Source organism: Pelophylax lessonae, assembly GCF_965119305.1.
Source record: "Pelophylax lessonae genome assembly, chromosome: 3".
Classification (NCBI taxonomy): domain Eukaryota; kingdom Metazoa; phylum Chordata; class Amphibia; order Anura; family Ranidae; genus Pelophylax; species Pelophylax lessonae.
Genome location: NC_138770.1, coordinates 470,086,694 through 470,098,198, shown reverse-complemented (window position 1 = coordinate 470,098,198; position 11,505 = coordinate 470,086,694).

The window sequence follows — 11,505 nt, the reverse complement described above, 5'->3', positions numbered from 1 at the left end:
CTTCCTGCTGACCCGGAAGCTATGTATAACGTCACTTTCAAGGTCCCCCTCCCACTTTCCCCAATCTGCACTGCATTAGATTCAATTGAGCACAAGGGACCTATCCAGAGTCTTTTAGACCTTGGATGTCTTATTAAAGAGCACCTGTCACCAAAAATCATCACGATGGCGTGATGAAAAAAAGTTAAATAAAAAAAAAATTAAACTGTAAAAAATTTAAGTCACACCCAAGCACATAAACCCCCCACAATTTGTGAGGTCTCTCACCTCAACATACGGGCACATACGAATGTAAACACACGTGTTGGGGCACCTGCGCATGAAAATATTCCCTGCGATACACATGTTACATATCGCCATGTACACAGAAGTGAGAGCATTATTTCTAGCACCAGTCCTCCCCTATAATGTTAAACAGATGACCTGCGTAGGGCTTTTAAAGCATTACCTATCAAAAATATAGGGCACTGAAGTTTTTCGCTATTTTACGTGCACACGCAAATTTAAGGTTTTATATTTTACCAAAAACTGGGTAATTTATTGTGTTTATGTGCCCTAAAATTACCTTTGGTATATTCATTTCTGACATTTTGCAGTTCCTAGACCTGTAACATAAAATATTGGACCTACCACCATTTTATTCTCTAGGGTGTCTGTCTGCTTTCAGAAAATATATAATGTTTTGGGGGCTTATGCAACCTTCAGGCCTAAAATTATTATTTTTTTAAATGTGCATGGCAGCAAAAGGGTTAAAGAATGTGTATTTTTTTAGTATTTCCCATGAAACCATGTGAAAGCAATCCTCTTCCTGCTGTATGGTCTTTTGGAAAAAAAATTGTGATATTGGTACATGTCCCCCATGGCAGTGCCCTATTTCCCCTGCCTTTTTTTACTGTAGTTGTTTGCCCATTAACCCTAAAAATGTCCAGCATTTACAAAGATTCACCCTACTTAAATGGGATTTGCTGTAAGGTTCGGGTTCTCCAGACTTTAGACAGCAGGCAAAGCCAGACTTCTACAGGAACACATGCTCAAATTTTACCAGCTGCTAAAATCAAGTGTTTTGGCTTATAACCTTAACAAATCCTAAATGTTAAAATGCTGTTGAGTTATTAGGTAACACGTTTCCAATTAATCAGATACTGAAAACACAAAATATGTTTTTTTTCTTCTTTTTTTTAAAACCTAAAATGTTAACAGAAAAAAAACAAAATAAAAAACTAAACACCTGATTGCTGGTAAACAGCTATTTTTTTGTGGCTAATAGCTACCTTATATCGTATTCCAAGCTTATATATAGAAAGTAGTAGTAGTAGCCAGATCTTTGCATTATATTACACATCAGGTAGTCGTGCCTCTCAGGCATTTATTTTTAATCATGGTACCAGGAGGTTCCTGAAATGTAAAACTACATTCTTAAGTACTGTGGGCAATACAATTTTGCAAATTAAATGTTGATTGGACCCCAAAGCATTGTTCTTGGTTAAGCATACTGTGCCTTTTCAGCAAATGAAAAGAAGTTGCACATGCTGTTAATTAACATGTAAAATGTTTGTTCACGTTATATAAATTCAGTTCCAATGAAATTGTGAGGTTTTTCTTACTAGGGAGTAAATGTTTGTAATCTTCTCCTTTAATCAAAGTGCTCTAATAGTAACTTCTTTGTTGTTCTTTATTGTTTTCTTTAAACAACGTAAGCTGTTTTTTTTATGTTTGGAAAGGCCAAGTCTTGTTATTCATTTTCAGTACCAGCCAGATTAATAGAATTAAGGTTCCTTGTGACACATTTATTTAAAGCTGCAAGAAAATCAAATGTGGGCTAAAGCTTTAGACCACTAAATAAAATAAATGAGTTCAATAGATACCACATGTACTGTAACAAAAATACTACTTATAACCTAAAACAAGAAATGACCGAACTATACATTTAAGCAAGCTTTACTGAAAACTCTAATAAAAATTGAGATAAAATTATACTTTTAAATATGAATTGCAGTAAAAAATGTAAATAGATAAAACTGCAGTATATCCATCATTCATTATGTGATAAACTGTAATTTGTAAACACATTAGGACATGTGACAGATTTAGTTCCCATTCATACTTGTACAAAGGAATCTTCTGGAATTCAAGCAAGTACTCGAGCATGTGGCTCGACAAAAATTGATCTACATATTGACAGGTGGGAAGTTATTGACTGATTATTTACTGAACACTTACTGCATTCTATTAGATGACGTCACTTTTTGCAGCGTCAGGAGCCACCAAAACCATGGCTGCCAAAATACAGTTGAGATTCTTTCATCAATGATCAACATTTGGGCTATCAATGCTATGCCCAGTCTTACACAAAAGAGGCACTAGTGACATTAAGTGAGTGGATATCCAGCACTCTGCAGTCTTTACCAACAGTTTATAAAGTGGCATTATATTACTCACAGGACACAATAAAATGTCTGACGTGTTTAAAACAGTTTCTTAGGTAAAAAAAAAAAAATCAAAAAAGCAAGGGGATTTCCAGTCACTAATTGCCAACCAGCCAGCGACCGACCGAATTAACCTGTCTAACAGCATGCGTTAAAAACAGGGCTTTAGTTGCACACATTTGCAAATACATGCGTAAGCTGCAAGCCCCGGCAAGGCACCCTGATATCTGCAGTCCCTAACTCTACCTTTAACCACTTAAGCCATGGAAGATTTTACCCCCTTCCTGACCAGGGTTTTTTTTGCGATTTTTTACTGCGTGACTTTAACGGACAATTGCACGGTCGTGCAACGCTGTACCTAAACAAATTTGACGTCCTTTTTTCCTACAAACAGAGCTTTCTTTTGGTGGTATTTGATCACCTGTGCGATTTTTACTTTTTGTGCTATAAACAAAAAAAGAGCGTCAATTTTGCAAAAATAACAATATTTTTCAAATTTTTTGTATGAAATTCCCCCCAAAAAAATGTAAAAATCAAAATGTTTTAAAATTTTTAGCCAATTTGTTTTCTGCTACATATGTTTGGTAAAAAAAATTGCAAAAAGCGTATTTTGATTGGTTTGCGCAAAAGTTATTGCGTTTACTAACTAAGGGAAAGATTTCGGTCATTTTTGGTGTTTTTTTAAATGGCGGCGATCTGCGATTTTTTTGCGGTACTGCGACATTGCGGCGGACAGATTGGACCCTTGACTGACATTTTTGACACTTTTGGGGTTACCAGTGACATTACTGCAGTAATCAGTGCTATACATATGCACTGTTACTGCAAAATGACACTGGCAGGGAAGGGGTTAACTTTATTGGGGAGGGAGGGGTTAAGTGTGTCCCTAGGGGCGTGCTTTTTACTGTGATTGGCTGTGGCTACTAGTGTAGGAATAGTGAACAACGGTCCTACATAGTAGAACCGTGTGATCACTGTTTCTACACAGGGGAGAATGACAGGCGGCTTGTTTACATCAGCCGCCTGACTTTCTCCCTCTGCACCGACAATCGGCGAGTGACCAGCGGACATCGGGTCCGCCGGTCATATGCACTGACTTCCCTGTGAACGAGCCGCAGCGGGCGCGCACTCGCCCGCTATTGGCTCACAAGGAAGTGACAGGCAAGCGACGTAGATCTACGTCACTTTGCCTGGCCGGGGCTGACCGCCGCAGTATATAGTCGGGAGGGAGCTCACCCCTCCTTAAAGGCGCAGGGTCACACTGAACACACAGCACATTGCACGATGGCAGCAAAGGTGTCAATGCATTACCTGACCAATATAAATGATAATACAAAAAGTGGTCACCTCCCCCACCTATAACTGGTCTTGATAGTAAGGAGCACTGGAGGGGCAAACGTCAGATCAAAAAATCAAGGGGATTTTCAGTCACTACTAGCCAACCAGCCAACTACCAACCAAATTAACCAGTTATAATTAGACCAGTTATAGGTGGGGGAGGTGACCACTTTTTGTAAAAAAAAAAAAAAAAACCTACACCATAGAAAAAGTCCTTTCCATTTAAAAACATTTCCCATGATGTAATTATCAGTTATGATGAGCCATGCCATAATAATCCTCTTCTGCTGAGACTTTCATTGCAAATGACAGTCCCCCAGCACTGCTGGAATGTAAACACAGCATCAGGTAACATGGGTGTTGTCAATGACAAAGTCATCCAGGTGTATCAGTTATTTGTGATTGGAGTATCAGCTGAACGCGATCAGTGTGGCACTACTCATTGCGTTGGTGGGTGGCGGGGTGGCATTTATTGCGATTGGCAATAGATCTGCATAAATGGACAGCATGGTTGACATTTAATTGACATAGGTAGCAATGTTTATTTATTATTTTTAATAAAGAACATTTACTATGGTGTCTGTGTTTTTATTACTTTTTTTTTTTAAATCTTTTTATTCATTTTCCACACAAATACAAATAACACAACAGCAGACCTCTAGTTTCAGATATCGACCCAAACGCAGGGGTGCAAGGCAGGAGGGCAGTAAGTAGTAACATAAAGCAGTCTGAAGACTATGTCCGCAAAGAGACAACTTAAACACTAAACATTTAAATAACCAATGAACCTGTGTTCATCCATATGTATCATCTGCAGGATTGCAGGTGCTGTTAAATCTCATCATCATGCTTACAGGACGAGGTCATAGGAAGTGCATCTCTGTGTCAGTTATCCACTGCCGGGGTGGGCTCTGCCAGCCACTTGGCCCAGACCCTATTGTATTTCTTGGGGCAGCCTCTATGTGCATATGTATCTTTATAGTAGGGAAGGGCAGTATTACCCAGACTCTTCCAAGAGGACAAACTAGGAGGGTTCTGTTTCTTCCAATAAAGTGTAATAGCTTTTCTAGCATAGAATAATAGGAGACCAATTAAAATTCTGTCTGCCACTCTAGGAGCTACTTCTTCTATCAGGCCCAGTGGATACATTGTGGGAGAGGAAGGGACCGAGATATTAGTCACTAGTCGAATGGCAGCCAGCTAGTCCTTGCATCCAGTACACAATAATTGCTGGGCAGGACCAGAAAATATGCATTAAATCTCCCCGAGAGTCAACACATCTCCAACATGACAAGGAGTAAGCAGGTCCCATTTTATGCAAGTGATTAGGAGTAAAATAGCCCTATGCACTATTTTAAATTGGATGAGTCTGTCTCTTAGCGAGACCAGAATCTTGAAGAGATAGTCCCATATGTCTTCCCAGTCCGCAGAGTCCAGCTCCGGTACATCAACTGACCATCGCTGACGGAATAACGACAGGTCAGAGGAGTATACTCTAAGAAGGTGGGAGTATATAATGGAGGTGGGCCTCTCTGAACAGTCGTTACAAAGTATGGTTTCTAAGTCCGAGGACACCAGTTGACATTCCCCGAGGGGAATTGGCTCTTGAATGCTTGAATCAGGATTGTTCCATAAAGGAGTGATTGGTGAGAATGCAGTGTTAGGGTATTTTGCACAAGCAAGTCCCGCCCTCCAGGCCTTAAGAGTAGTATGCATTGAGGGTGTCAGATCATGTGGAGCTTTAGGGCCGCAGAAAAGCAGAGATCTAAGGGCTTCCACAGAGCGCACCACTGCCACCTCCAGGATCATAGCTGGGTTTGAGAGATCAGGGTTAAGCCACCAGACCACAGTGACCAATTGGCTGGCTAGGTAGTATTTGTGGCAATCTGGTAGCGCCAACCCTCCCTGTGAGATGGGTCACATTAAGGTGCTCAATTTGAAGCGAGGAAAATGTGGACCCCACAAAAAGGAGGAAAACATACCGTACAATTGTGTAAAAAAGGGTTTAGGAATCCATTGGGGGGGGGGGGGGATTCCTGAATAGGTAACTAAATTTGGGTAGAATATTCATTTTTAGTAGGTTCACTCTCTCTATTAGGGACAGTGGTAGGTTCTCCCATGCCTTCAATTTAGTTTTAACCTCCTGAATCACTGAATCACGGGGGTAAAGTTTTATTACTTTTTACAATTTTCTTGTGAATGAGCAACAAGGGGGTATTCACATGGGGGGGGGGGGGGGGGGCTGTACTTGACGACAGTTGACTTTATTTTGCCAAATCTTTTTACTGGCTTTAACCTTCCTAGCGGTATTCCCGAGTGTGGCTCAGGGTTAAATTTCAGTGCCAAAAGTGGTAACCACGAGCCACACTTGGGGTAGCGCTAGGAAGATCGCTGGATCCTGGTAGAGGGGTTACTTACCTTATCCCCAGGATCCAGCGATGTATGCGGGCGGTGTGCGGCGGCAGAGCTTCCTCACGATCCTCTGTGAGCCCCGGCTTCTGTCTCCTACGACGTGACGTTCGCAGGGGGGTAGAACCAGCGGCAAATTCAAAAAGTAAATGCACAAACACACTGATACACTGTAATCCTATTGGATTACATTGCCAAAATAAAATAAATTGACCTTTGATTGCCCCCAGTGCTTTCTCCATTGCACTTCCTGCATTTTTCCTGTACCTTGTGTCTGGATACTGCAGAGCGACCATGGCATCAAACAAGCGCGCCGCAACCTCAAAAGCGGTATATGACCTGCTGGGCGACAGCGACAGCTATACAGAAACGCTTGCAGATTGGAGTGATAGCGATTTGTGGGGAAGTTCATCATTGGATGCAGAAAGCGATTTCAGCGATGATGCTGCGACTGTGCCCAGCGATGTGCAGACTTGGTGCTCGATCGACTGCGGTACGGAGCACGTAGCGCCCCCAAGGTTCCCATTTACCGGAGCACCTGATATCAAAGTGGATGTTGAGGAGGACAACCCCTTGGCATATCTGCAACTCTTTTCGACCGATGAGGTTATTGAAAAGATTGTTGTGGAAACCAATCGGTACCAAGAGCAACAAGCCGCAGTGCATCGGCGGTTTTCAAGGAGCAGGATGTGGGAACCCGTGACCAAAGCGGACATCTGGAAATTTCTGGGCCTAATTATTCTGCAGGGAGTGGTGGGGAAACCCCTGCAGAAGTGGTATTGGACCACCAACAAATTACTGGCCACTCCTTTTTTTTGGCACGGTTATGTTGGAGTATTAATTTTTGCTAATTATGAAGTATTTGCACTTTACAAATAATGACGAATTTGACGAGATTTCTCATCCAGCTCCGAAGCTCAAAAAGATTTGGGACGTTTATCAACTAATTTTGAAAAATTTCCAGCAGTCCTATGTCCCAGAAAGAGACATGTGTATAGATGAAAGTCTAATGGTCTATAAAGGGAGACTCAGCTGGATATAGTATATTGCGTCCAAGAGAGCACGCTTTGGCATAAAGTCATTTATGCTGTGTGAATCCAGCTCAGGATATATTTGGAATTCGGTCCTATACACCGGGAGAGGAACCAGATTCAACGAAAGGTTCAGCAGCTATGGAATGGCAACTGCTTCAGTTTTTACGCTGATTGAGCCTCTGCTGAATCAGGGGTACTGTGTCACCACAGACCGTTCTTATAAATCCCCAGAACTGTATGAGTTCCTTCTTCAGAACAAGACGGATGCGTATGGGACCGTTAGAGCTAAACGGCGTGACATGCCCCCCACCTTTGCCAACAAAAAGCTCAAGCCCAGAGAAATAGTTGCCTGGCAGAAAGGAAAAATGTTGGCACTGAGATGGCGCGACAAAAAAGATGTCTGCCTGATGAGTACCATCCACAACATTTCTACTGTCATGGTACATTCAAAAGGTGGAAAAGATGTTATGAAACCGCAACTGGTCATGGATTATAACAACACCATGGGAGGTGTGGACAGAGCTGACCAGGCCATGACTTTCTATCCAGCAATGCGGAAACAACAAAAAACATTATAAAAAAATATTCAGGCATCTCCTGGAACAGTGTTTGTGGAACGCATTCATTCTCCTAACAAAGAAGAGTGACAGGCCTGTGGTTCATGCTGACTTTGTGTGGAAAATTGCTGAGCTCATATTTCTCAGGCACCAAACACCAACAGTAAGTAGATCCGGACGCCGTGCTGCTGGTGTTGTGAACCCCGAACGCCTGACCGGTCGTCACTTTATGGACCACATTCCACCAACGGAAAAGAAGTCTGCACCCACAAGGATGTGTGTGGTTTGCTGTTCCAAGCGTGACGACACTGGATGGAAAATCAGAAAGGAAACGCGGTACCATTGTCCTGACTGTGACGTTGGACTTTGTGCTGTACCCTGTTTCAAATTTTCCACACCCGGGACGTTTATTGAAGCAATATGACCACTAATAGTGCATCCTTTTTTGAAAAAAAAATAAATAAATATTGCATCCTTGTTTGACAAAAAAAAAATGTCAGTGTTTTTGATTACGTTATTTACTATAATTTATTGAATAAAAAGTGTTATTTTTTGGAAAAAAAAAGTGTTATTATTATTATATTATTATTTGTTATTATTTTATAGTTATTTATTATATTATAATTTAGGATTTTGTGTTTCAAACTTTATCATACCCGGGATGTTATAAAGAAGAACGCACAGTAAAAAGAAATCATATATAAATAGTTGGTTTGGGCTGCTCATCCTTAAGAATTACTAGCAAAATAATGGTACCGCTTTCAGCACCTAAAATCCGAAATAATCATACCGCCAAGGAGGTTAAATATATTTTAAACATATATTTCAAAGACATGGTGGTAGGTTAATTGGCTCTTGTCTAAATTGACTCTTGTATGTGCACTGTGATTATGATTTAGAAACCTTAGATTGTAAGCTCCTTGAGGGCAGGGACTGATGTTAATGTGCAATATGTATATGAAGTGCTGCGTAAATTGATGTTCTATATAAGTACCTGTAACTATTTAAATAAAACATACTAATTATGTTGTCTGTAATGCATCTTTTTTCCAAACTAAACTTTTTTTTTTCAACTTTTTTTCTAAAATTTTGTAAGCAAGATTTTCCATCCATTTTCCTAAATTACTTCCTTTTGAACTACAAAATAATTTTTACAAAACTTTTTTCCATATTCTTGATCATCATATTTTCTTTTATTTCCCTTTTTATGTTCTTATGAAGTGCTGTTAAGCTTACTGTTAAGAAGTATTATCAAATCCTGTTTCAGTTCTGTTTGCCAAGCTGTATTTAATTTGGTATGAATGATGGTGTAAGTCAGGCATGTCCAAAGTCCCAATTGCGGCTTTAATACGGCCCCACAGGTAATTTGGAAAATCTATTATTTATTCAGGATCTCTGGGATCTCTGGATCTTTCAACGCCTTGGGACTGCACGTATGCCATATTAGTTCTTTTACCATTAATGTTATACATCCTTTTATATATGCTACTGTTTTGAATGACTTATACTCCAAGCCTGTGAATATTGGATATGAAAGGCAGAGTGATTTACCACCTGTTTATATTTGTCATCCATGTGACGAAATTAAAAGTATGCCGTTTGCAATAAACTTTGCATAAAATAGTTAATGTGCATTTAATTTTAATGGTCCAAAGAATGTCAGGCAAAATGGTCGGCCCTCACGCATGTTCATTTAATCAAATCTGGCCCTCTTTGAAAAAAGTTTGGACACCCCTGGTGTAAGTACATAACCTTGCATTCTTAAATATTGAATTCTATTGGAAACCTAACTAAACGTGTTGTTTGTTTTTACCGGGATCAGCCTGCAAAGTTTTCAGAAGGACAACACCAGAAGACATGCTGTTGGCACATGCTTGTGTTCACACATACGTTTTTAACCGGTTGCCGACCGCCGCACGACTATATACTGCAGCGGTCAGCCACGGCCAGGATACGTCACTCGCCTGTCACTGACTTGAGAGCCAATTGCGGGCGGGTGCGCGCGCCGCAGCTCGTTCACAGACAAGTCAGTGCGTGTGACCGGCGGACTCGATGTCCGCCGGTCACACTACGATCGCTCCGGTGAAGGGAGAAAGGCGGAGCGGCTTATGTAAACAGGCCGCCCGTCATTCTCCCTGGTGTAAAAATGAAGATCAGACGGTTCTACTATGTAGGACCGTTGATCTTTGTTTTTACACCAATAGCCATGTCCCTATACAGTTAGAATCACGCCCCTAGGACACACTTAACCCCTCCCTCTCCAATAAAGTTAACCCCTTCCCTGCCAGTGTCATTTTTGCAGTAACAGTGCATATGTATAGCACTGATTACTGCAGTAATGTCACTGGTAACCCCAAAAGTGTCAAAAATGTCAGTCCAGGGTCCGATCTGTCTGCCGCAATGTCGCAGTACCGAAAAAAAATTGCAGATCGCCGCCATTACGCGTTAAAAAAAAAACACCAAAAATGACAAAAATCTTTCCCTTTGTTAGTAAACGCGATAACTTTTGCGCAAACCAATCAAAATACGCTTTTTGCGATTTTTTTTACCAAACATATGTAGCATAAAACAAATTGGTGGTCTGCGTGCTGGGTGGTAGGTGAGACAAACCAGTGCACCCCCTCCAATTGCTCCCGCACTCACCAGAAATATGTACCCCTACAGGGGTAATGGGCCTTAGTGTAGTATCCTCCTATCGTCCGATTTGGATGTGTAGGGCTCTCAGGGGGGGGGGGGAAGGTATCCTATTCCCATGGGCAGTAAAGCCTCTCCGGGTGGTGGAGCCTCTCTTCCTCAAACGGTATTGGTATGCAAAAATAAGTGCTAATATAGTGATGTACCGCTAATTAAATGCTTTATTTCCATAGATTAAAAACAGGTGCTCACATACAAATTGCGGTAAACGGGTGTCCGAAGCAGTAGGGGCCGTGAGTCCCTCATTGGCGGCTACTTCCTGGATGCTATGCGGGTCAGCGACCGGATCTGCGTTGCAGTGGGGCGGAAATGACGTGATCGCGCACGATGCGTTTCGTCAGAGCTGACGTCATCAGGTGCGTGAGTAGCGTCCTTTCCGCTGTCTATTTGTGTGAAGAGGTTACTAGGCAACCGGACCGTTTAACCAATTAGAAAAAAGTAAAAAGGGAAATCATCTGTTGCTAGGCAGATTAGCCCTATGCTAAAATTGCCGAGGGTATGTTTAATGAATAATTTATATGTAACCTGGATCGGTGTATGCAAGTAATTCGTTGCATGTGAAAAAAGGACCTTAATGTCAAAATTTATGGCTAGATTTGGAAACAAAGATGTATATAGCAACATTTTTTTGTCTGCCTTGCACCTTCCTGCCCCAACACCAACTTCCCCCCTTCCCAATACAGGCCTCTATGTTATAGACATTTTATTTCACTTTCTAGGGTCCACATACTATAGATGGGCCATATTATATATTTTTTTCATTTTTATCTTTTCTACTGATCTGATCTTGTTCTATTGGTCTTTTTTACGGATCCTTTTTTGTTTAATTTTATATTAAGAAGAATATTTCTATCATTCCCTGCAGTATATACATTCTTTGGGAAGATAACACATTATATTATTGTTGCATATATATTTTTTTAGTTTAAATGATTTTAGGTATATAATTCCATGTCTGTATTTTGAGTATTTTAGATTCCTGCATTGTTTGGATATATGTATATAATGTATCAATATATGAATATACCCATGTTTGAGGCAGGTTGA